At 40.3% G+C, this 10203-nt stretch overlaps 1 protein-coding gene across 14 annotated transcripts in view; it reads right to left on the reverse strand.

The window, feature by feature from the left end:
- ptprfb (protein tyrosine phosphatase receptor type Fb) overlaps positions 1-10139 on the reverse strand; it is a 273163-nt gene extending 263024 nt beyond the window's left edge. For 10 of the 14 annotated variants that reach the window (XM_077523628.1, XM_077523666.1, XM_077523597.1 and 7 more), the window contains exon 1: positions 9652-10139. The gene's annotated coding sequence lies outside the window, so the exon portion shown is untranslated. The remainder of the gene's footprint in view (positions 1-9651) is intronic. The other 4 variants (XM_077523695.1, XM_077523656.1, XM_077523675.1 and 1 more) reach the window with 1 other exon arrangement.
- Positions 10140-10203: the final 64 nt, after the last annotated feature.

The following is a 10203-nucleotide window of genomic DNA, read 5'->3' on the forward strand; positions in this document are numbered from 1 at the left end:
ATCTGTATGAAAAATGAGCGCGCCCAGTTGCTGACTTGGCAATTATTGAGGATCCGAGAATGTTTGGCCTTTAATGAGTCATAAAAATCTCAGTTATGCATTACTGTGCATCATCATTATTTCATTCTGTAATCATTATTTTACGCGGCTGGCAGAGAACAAGTCTCATGATCAATTGTACTCCAACTTAAAAAAAAAAAAAACTAAAAAAAAAACAAAACAAAAAAAAAACACTGAGACCATACTATTCCACTAAGAACATAGCGTGTTATGTCTCATTTGAAGTGATTTCTCTGCGGGACGGCGCAAAACAACAGCACCCTCTCTTTTATACAATGCAGCGAAAACAAGCAATTATGCCGCTGCGTCAAAAACAAGCGGGATCACTTGAGCTGAACAAGCACACCGACGTATTCTTCAAATGGCATAGTGTAAATCGCCGCACAAATAGTTTGGATTTGTGTGCATGTATTAGCTCGAGCAAGCGGAGCTGGAGGCTGTGTCTAAGATGGGAATACACACAACAGGCATCGTTAGTCATATTTGTTATCCGTACAACAATATCACTTTTCTTTTGTTGTCTATGGTTCGTCGATTTCACATGTTAACATTTTCAGGCAACGTTGGGTTAAAATTAATAGTTAAAAACAGAAAAAGGATTTCAAGCTTCTTGGCTAAACACACTTCAGCTACAATGCTATTGCGAAATCTATCATGGCCTGCTGGCATGTCATGTCATCAGTTTAAAAAAAAAAAAAGCCAAAGCAACCCCGTCATAGGCCTGGGCGACATAAACGGTATATTCAATATACGGTATAAAAGGTAGAGATTTTGACTCTACCATCTTACCGCGGTAGCAAACGTTGATGATGTTATCATATACCGCTAACAGCTGTTGACGTCATTATATGGCGCATGTCGATGACGTCATCGACCTGTGTCCCGGCATTGTGCACGGCTCGTGCTCAGCGTAACAAATAAGAGTAAAAAAAGAATAAGTGGTTCATGAAGCATCATTTTCCATCACTATTTCAGTCTCCTTCGTGTTACAGACTACACTTGTGCTGTTTACAATGGCCACTTGTGCATGCTCTTGTGGTCTTCAAGTGAATACGTGCTCTAAGCCAGTTGTGCTGTTTTCATTTAAAATATCAGCAATATTTTTTTGTGAACTATTTCGCACCAGAGTGTTGATTTTTTTTATTTTGATTTGAGATTTGAACAGTAAATGTTGTTGTCCAAAGTGAATTTATTCTTTCATTGTTTTTTCATCTATTTAGCTTCTATAAAGGACTATGTAAGCCCGTAAGCAAATTATTTATTTAAAAACAAAAACAAAAAAAAACACTTAATTCTAACTGTGATATATACCGTTACCGTGAAGGCATGCAGTTTATTCCGTGATATGAATTTTGGCCATATCGCCCAGCCCTACACCGTCAGCATCCATTTCTTGGCTAAACTCACGAGTCATGATAGATTGGCCTTTAGTCAATAATTGCCTGTTGGTGTCATCATTAGAATATAGCTACGTTTCCTCATTATTCACAAATCTGTTTTAAACTGTGGTGAAAACAGCTTGTTTGCAACATGGCCCTGGTTGAGCTCTTATACGATCTGCCACCTGTTGGCCGTTTTTGTAATAACTACCATTGCTCAACCCTTCTCTGCAGGTCAGAGGCTGCATCAAAGCCTTCTGTATGCTGTAGCATTAAAAAAAATATATAAATACGTCTTTGGGACACTGGTAATATTTAAAATAGAACGTATTTATATGTTTTTGGGGTGCAAATGAGTTAAGTGTTTTCAGCCTGCCAAAATACTGTTAGCTACATTGTTAATATGTTGTTCCGTCACTCCATGTTGACATTTATCTCCTCGGTTTTCAAATGTTTCAGGCCTGTTGTCATTTTCAGAAAATGGCCGTTGTGTCACCACCATCATCTGTTTCCATAATAACAGACTTACAAACTTTAAGTAGTAATGGGTGTGTTCTTTGTGGAATTTTCTGAAAAAATGTATAAAGAGTGCTTAGCTCAAACCTATCCTACTGCCTTCACTACCTTGCTCACAAATAATGTTTCATTTGCACAATTTAAGTCACGTTTTTAGGGCACGTGACAGCTTGAAATGCCATGGTAATTCTATGCATCAACTTGGAGGAACCCTTGGAATTTCAGCCCGTACGAGCTTCTTCTTGGTCATTTTTAACTGAAACTTGTCAATTGGAGTAAGTGTTCTTCAAGTTGCAGAAGAAAAAAATAGCTCCAGGAGATATGTTGATAAATAATTAAGTTAAACTGTGTTTGTCTAACTTGAAGGGTTGTTTTTAAACTAGATTTTCTAGAGGCAATATCACACAAAAATGCTCCCCAAAAAGCCAGTTGTTTTCCAAATAACAATAACGTAACATCTCCGACAAATGTTTGCGTTTTCAGGCAACGAAAATGCTATCACTAATTAAAAACAAGGCCAAAATGTTCACGACGTTCTTGACTAAAGCTACTGTATGCTGTTCACACTTATTCCATCAAAGCATGCTTGCATACTGTTGCCTCAGTTATAAAATAATCCATCCATCCATTTTCTTGACCGCTTATTCCTCACAAGGGTCGCGGGGGGTGCTGGCGCCTATCTCAGCTGGCTCTGGACAGTAGGCGGGGTTATAAAATAATAATAATAATAATTAAAATAAAAAATAAAAAACAAGAGCAAGAGTCAGCGGGTTCAGGGAAGCCTTGCTCGGCACGCGGTTAATACCTCTCATATTACCGCTGAAATGACTCACTCATTTCCTAATCCTCTATGACATATGGATCATCAACACATTAATTCATAAATGATTGGATTTTGCAGACGATTTGTTAGAGTCTCTAACAAACTTGATTACAAGTGGAACAAAGGTCCACTGTTCACGGATTCATCGTCAAGAAGAAATTGTGTTGGTTTGGTGCTGGTGAGAAAGCAAAGTGTTCCAACGGCACTCGTTAATATCTAGTGTTTCCTCAATCCGCTTCCTCCATATGCCTAATAGCCGCCTCGCAGATGGACAACTCTTCTTTAATGAGAACCAGACAGAATTGATTAACACTTAACCTCTCAATGTCCTCCACACTCACCTCCTCACTCAGCAAAAACAACACACGGTGTGCAGTCAGGCGTGGAGAAAAAAAACATGTCTCTCGCCAGAAAACACTGTCTGCTTCCACTTTTTGCCCCATTGTAGGGGTGCCCTATAAAAACCCCTGGTGTAAATGGTTTGTAATGCCACCAGTGGAGTCTCAAGTGGGAGAGCTGGTTTCAATCAGCAGTCAAATTGCTCCTACATTACCCTCGACAAGAGCAGTAAATCACTTTGCCTCCGTGCTGCTGACGTTAAGGAGCAAGCATTGTTAAAAACCCCACGAGTGAGCGCGCTACTAAAGAGCACGCTCTCCCTTCCCTATATGGGGATACTAAACAGGACAATAGCTGGCGGCCCTATAGATGCAACCTAATCTGATGTCTAAGCAGAATATCACAATATTTTATGCAGTAATCTACAAGGGCCGGAATCACAAGCCCGCAGCAAGGGGACGACAGCTTATAGCCCAGGCTTGATTACTTGTTCAGCTGCAAAGCATCATACCCCGGCTTCATACCCTGTTTGAACTAGTTGATCTGGCCCGGAAAGCAGCCCAGCGAATCCCCCTATAAACCCCCAGGAAACGTCGCTGATCCCACCCATCACAAACCAACACGCTGGAAGCAAAACCTCTCATTAAAGAGAGCTGGAGGTCTTGAAATGACCAGGAATTGACTAGTAGGAGCCAAGTGGGAGTTGGTCATGCCTGGCGGTTTCTCACCGTGTGGCCCGCCGGTTAGATGAACTTCATAAATAGCATCAACTCGTCCCCACCCCCCACCATCACTGGCCTGAAATCGCCAAGCCCGGATGAGGAGGCCAAGGCAGATGCTCTGGCGGGCGGCCCGGGCCGAGCCGTCTAGGAAATACCCTTCACAAACAGCTCACAAGTGCCATGCGCGTATTCGGGTCAATGAGCAACAGATGCATTTGGGAAGCAACAAGTTCAAAGTCTTTGACTCGGATGTAGACAAAAGGTTAGGCCTGCAAATCATGACAACGAACTCAAGCCTTTCATGTTAGTTAGACTTATTTAAGAACCAAAACTATGCAATAGAGTTACCAGTACCTAAATAATTCAAATATTTAAGAGCAGAACTAAAAACTGCAATTCTGCAAAATCTTGAGTTTAAAAAAAAAAAATGATGAGAGAAGCTATAATTAAATGCAAACGTCATTGGATAAAGGGGCATAAGGGCAGAGAAAAAGAAACAAAATGTCAAATTATTATTGCCTTGGGATGTTACTAAAGTCAGTAATGTTATCAAAGACTTATCAAGAACGGTATGCACTAATTAATTTCTTAACACTTAACCAAAAAAGATGCTCATCTGTACCATTTATTCAATTTTACAACTTTATTCTTACAATGTTAAAGATTTTTCTTCATAATGTTACCATTTTATTTATTTTATAGTACGACTTCATTCACTTAACGTTGAGTTTTTCTGTAATGTTTTTTACTTTATTCTCCTAATATTACTCAGCTTTCTCTCTTAATATTTCAGGGATAGCAACACAAATTCTTGCGAAGTTATATATTTTATAAAATAAATTTTAAAAATTCCTTATTTTAAAAATTCCATATATCAATTATCATTTGTGACCATGTTTTGTGGGGGGTAAAATTTTTCTCCTATAGTTTTGTTTTTTATTTAGTATTGTTTAGTGATAAAAACTGCGATTGGCTGGCAACCAGTTCAGGGTGTACCCCGCCTACTGCCCGAAGCCAGCTGGGATAGGCTCCAGCACCCCCTGCGACCCTTGTGAGGAGCAAGCGGTTCAGAAAATGGATGGATGGATGGTGATAAAAAAAAAAACAGCAACTAAACAATCAAGCAATACCCCATGAGATAGATAGGTGTTGTACACCGTATTCACCAACCTTTTTGAAACTGATTCAGTTGCTGTTTTGGTAATTGTTTTGCAAATTAAAATGAATATATTTGCAAATGTCTTAGTTTGATTAAACAAAAACAATCGACTTCTATGAAGGATTACAGGTATTAGAAAATAATTACTGTTGACAGGCTGAAATGAGAGGATTTGGGCAATTTTAAGATAAACAATGCCTCTAAACGATTACTATTGTTTAATTTGATAATTATTTAATTTTGACAACACTATTAAATACATCTGCAAAAAAATAATAAAGTACTGCAAATGTGCATTTGCTGAGAATCCACCTGTCTCCCTTTTGATTGGTTCGCCACAACCACCATTCATGCATTCAGCAAGTGCCCTGCAGGCTGCCAAACAAACAAGTAACCTCCTGATTCCTAGACAGTTTCTCTCCATCTTGAGCCGCAACGCCTACATTTAGCCATTACTAACTATTAGCAGCCCACAAACAGTCTGCATAAACACAGCGTGCTATAATAAAAAGCTAAGTGATCGGGGGGGAGAAAAAAAAAAATCAAAATGCTGTGGCACAATGCACTGGAGGATTACATCGTGAAATATCTGGCCACCGTATAACAACATCCAAATAGCACCAGCTGCCCGCAGAATGTTTTACAGTAGACTGAGGCCTCATATGGCTCTTGTAATGTAGTCAGCAGAACACAGCGGTAGGACAGCTTGATAACAAAGTGCCATGAATGTCAATGACAATGCACCATTCCGCATTTTGTCTGGTAGGAACTCAAGGTTAAGCAGAGCACACAGAGTACAACTGATTTTCAAATCCAACATCCTGTTGTGTGTTACAAACTGGTATCAAAACAATTCAAGAAGACAGCGTATCAGCCGACAGTGGGCTCTGAATGCTAATGCTAAAACACAGCTAACAGAAAAAGAAATGTGTATTTGAATTCCATCTGTGTCTTCATCATGATTTTAGCTCATCGAATTTTTGGCAGACCAAATGGCAATCGTGAAATTTCACATTATTGAATTTTGATATACCACTCACACGTTCACTGATTCTTGTACGATGACCAAACCAACAAAATTGTATGATACTGAACTGTGGCATACTAGACATTCTAATGCTGCGTTCACACCAAAAGCGGGAGGGAACGTTTTTCCTCGCTTTACTGACTTACGTTTCACCGCAGGAGTTCAAAATTCCATCCATTATTTTCATATGTTTGTTAAAGTTGTACGCATTTATCATGACTTCCCATTTCCCACTTCCGAATGTGCATTTGTGGATCGGCAGGCATGTTTATTTATTTTTGAGACAAATATTACACTTTTTAAAAATATTCACACACACAGGTCCCCAGATATTCATATTTCTAAAGGCCCATTCCTCCTCCATCCACAAGGAGGCAGTGATGCTGACTCCTATGAACGGGTACGAGCAGTCTCCCGTGTCGCATTTAAAATCGGACATTGAAAAAAGGAAAACGAGTCTTTTATCTGATCCTCTATTATGTTTATTTAACACAAGTCGGGAAACAAAACACGACACTAATTTGTTTCCCATTCTTCTTCTACGCCGCTAAAGAAGCAGCGGCAAAAGAAAATTGTCTTCTAAGGTGAAAGCAAAATAAGCTCCAGGGAAATAAATTAAGGTCATAATTTGTTTCAGACTTGTGTAAAATACGTTTCCCATTTTTTAATTTCCAATTTTAAAGAAATGGGAGACGGTCAATGGTGACAGCAACAGTGCCTCCTTGTGAATGGAGGAGGAACGCGTCTTTAGACAGGTGAAAGTAAAATTGTCCATATCCTCTGATTTTAGCATATCAACAGTAATTGTTTACTGATTTCAGTAGTCCTTATGAAGGAATCAAAATAAGACATTTGCAAACATCTGTCTTTAATTCGGAAAACAATGACCGAACCGGTAACATAGTACGTCAATCCCCCCCCTTTTTTTTTAATCACTATACAAATATGAAATAACCACCAATTGCTGTTTAATAAACAGTAATGAGGCAAAAAAATTATGTTGTAATACTCTTTAATGTAAAATTTAATTCAGTCAGATTAGTCGATTAAATAATCGACAGATTAATTGATTCTAAAATTATTCGATAGTGACAGCACTAAAGTCAGGATGAGTGCAACGTGAAAATCGCGGATATATTTGTGACTCTGAAAAACATGAAAATCGATTTGAAAACGGATTTGAAAACACATGAAAATCACAGATGTATTTGTGGCTCTCAAAAACACATGAAATTTCTATGAATCATTTTGAGACAAATCTCTCACCGTACTTCAGAAGGAGCTATTTGTATGTCATATAGGGGTGTGCTCAAAAAATCGATACGGCAATATATCGTTGCGGGCCTCATTACAATACACGTATCGATACGCAGGCGTCAGAATCGATATTTCTTGTTAACGTTAAAGAGGCAGTTAACGTTTGCCATTGCAGCTTGCATTGTAGCTAAAAAATAAAAACCAGCAGCGTCTTTGAAGTTAATTGCCTTCAATTAATGCAAAAATAGCTCACCAGTGATTGGACACTCTGTCTTGCTAAGAAAAATTAAAGCAGAGGAAGAATATTAATATTTATTTACTTATAAACTTAACATGGCACATGTCTTAATGTACCAATTTCCCTATATTTTGTTTAAAAACGAAGTAGAATGTGTTACATGAAAAAAATGCTGTTTTTGTTTCCCCAAATATTTCAAATAAGCACATTTTAGAGCAGTAATTTTAATACGTTGATATTTTTGCTCATATCGGCTCATGTCTATTAATAATTGTTCCCCGTGTGTCTGTGAAAGCTGCAAATTTAGACCAGGCACACCGCTTTGGTGGTAAAGAATTTTTGTCAGTCAGCATAACAAAAATATCCTTTAGGCATACATATGACTATTATAAAATGCAGGAAAATTATTGTGGCATATTGAGATACGTATCGCCATGAAGATCAAGTATTGGAACACATATGTATCGCTATACGTATCGTATCGCGGCCCCTGTATCGTGATACGTATCGTATCGTGAGGTTGGCGGCAATACCCAGCCCTAATGTCATAGCAGGTGTCAATAGGTGTTCTTTTTTAATGCTACTATTTGTTAATTAGATTGATCAGAAGGAAACTGCAAGTAGGTAAATTTGCGATGTGGCAAATAGGTGGGGGTACACTGTGGCTATACAATTGTGTATTGTTGAAAGCGTGTATCAGGAGATTACAGCTTGTGCTTGGAAGGTATGTATTCCCCATAACGATTAAAAGCTGTGCACCTTGTGGTGAACTTTGGTTCTTTTTCACTTATCAGTAGTAGTAGTAGTAATTCATATCCACTTTTGGAAGAGGCCGAAGATATCCAATTCCTCAGGTTTCTTTTCCTCTACGCTACCATGATGCATATCCGAATTGTGGTACTTGAGCAAAGAAGTCGGAATTGTGTCACTTGAACCATAGAGTTGAGTATGAATCCTGCCTCAATTGGATGGGGAAAGAAAAAAAGAAAAAAAACAGCGACACGCCGGGGAGATTCTAAAATCACTCCCGATGCGCTTTGCGGACAGTGGACGTTTGGTCAGCCATTTGAAACGGGTTTAATTCGCACAGCCCAGCTTTCAGAATCCTACACATGCAGCCGAGGCCTAATGTTTTTTCTTCCTCTTTTGAGATGCATCTGATGCAATTTTGAGAAACTGTAAAGATGCACGCTCCTCTTTTGATGTCTGCATTGTATTGGAGACCGTCCGAGTTTCGGCCATGGGGATTATTCCGCATGCAACCTGCAAGATTGCCACGCAGGACTCCGCAGGCATCGCTCTAAAACCTTCCCGTGCATTAAAAAAACACCCCCCTCCTCCTCCTCCTCTTCATCCTCTTCCTCCATCCCCTTCTTATTTTCCCAGATTGGATCCAGCCTTAAGGAGCGCTGCGGGCTATCACCACTGAGCTTCTATCTTGTGCATCAGCACAATTAAAAAAAAAAAACAAAACAAGAGGAGGGATTGTGGCAGTGATTGACAGGTGTCAGCAACACGTCATCCACCACAGCTTCTGTCTTGTGGCTTGTGACGTCACGGCTGCGGTCGTGCACACATACACACTTATTTGGCGAAATGACTGCACTTTTGAAAACATTGGCTTAACCTTTCATCGTTAACAAGCCGCCGCTGCGGCTTTTCACATATCACACACACGCATATAGCTACATATTATATGCATGTGACATACATATATACACACATTTTTTTTTATCCAGTGGGGGCTACGTCATTAGGCAATTGATGTTTATTAATCTCATTAAGGCGAGGATTCTGTCATTTTTTTCCGCCCTAGTATCACGGCGGAGTTGTCGAAACTCACCCAAAGGGCACAATTTAATCCAATAACGACACGAACTGAGTTGAAAGTTACCAAAATTAGCCCGACCACAGAAGCGCCATGAGCCTGGGCTACCGTTTCGTTCGGTGTCGGTCGGTCAACGCCGTGGCTGACCTTCGCTAAAATGTTACACCCCCCCCAAAAAAAAAAGCCTCTCTCCCTGCCCCCAAACTGTTCCGTGACACCCCCGAAAGCAAACCCAAAGCTCACACAGCAACAACCGCCAGCACAAGTTAAGTTGAAGGAGCAAACTGGTTGCGGAGCACTTACGGAGTCTCCTCGTTGTCGCCGCCGCCGTTGGCATGTCTTCTCCCCCCACCACCACCTCTACCGTTCCGCGTCTTCCACTTCGTAGCCAGCCGAGGAAAATCCACGTCACGGGCACTCAAATGGAGAGTAAAAGAAGTCCAAGAGGATTGCGATGAAAAGAGATCATGTAAGAAGGGGGAACGAAGAAATATAAGGTCTTATCCCGACCGGGTCGTAGAGACAAGTGAGCGCTGAGTGGATCTATCGTTACCCGTATGCGCATGGGCACGAAAATCACCCCTCACTAAAAAAAAAAAAAAAGGAAAAAAAAAAAAGAAGAAAAAAACAACAACAACACAAAAGTATGCTTATCTTATTCCTCGAATGGATATACAATACATATGCACCCGCTTCCCCCAGTGAAGCAACCACGGCGAGAGGCGAGGGTGCGAGTCGAATGCGTCTCTCAGCCTCCCAACTCGGTCACGCTTCTTCTCGCCGCCTCGGAAGAGAGGAGACTCGCTCCGGTCGGTCGACCGGCAGGGGCTTCGGCTCCACTCGGCAATTTTCGGC

Source organism: Festucalex cinctus, chromosome 1, assembly GCF_051991245.1.
Source record: "Festucalex cinctus isolate MCC-2025b chromosome 1, RoL_Fcin_1.0, whole genome shotgun sequence".
Taxonomy (NCBI): Eukaryota; Metazoa; Chordata; class Actinopteri; order Syngnathiformes; family Syngnathidae; genus Festucalex; species Festucalex cinctus.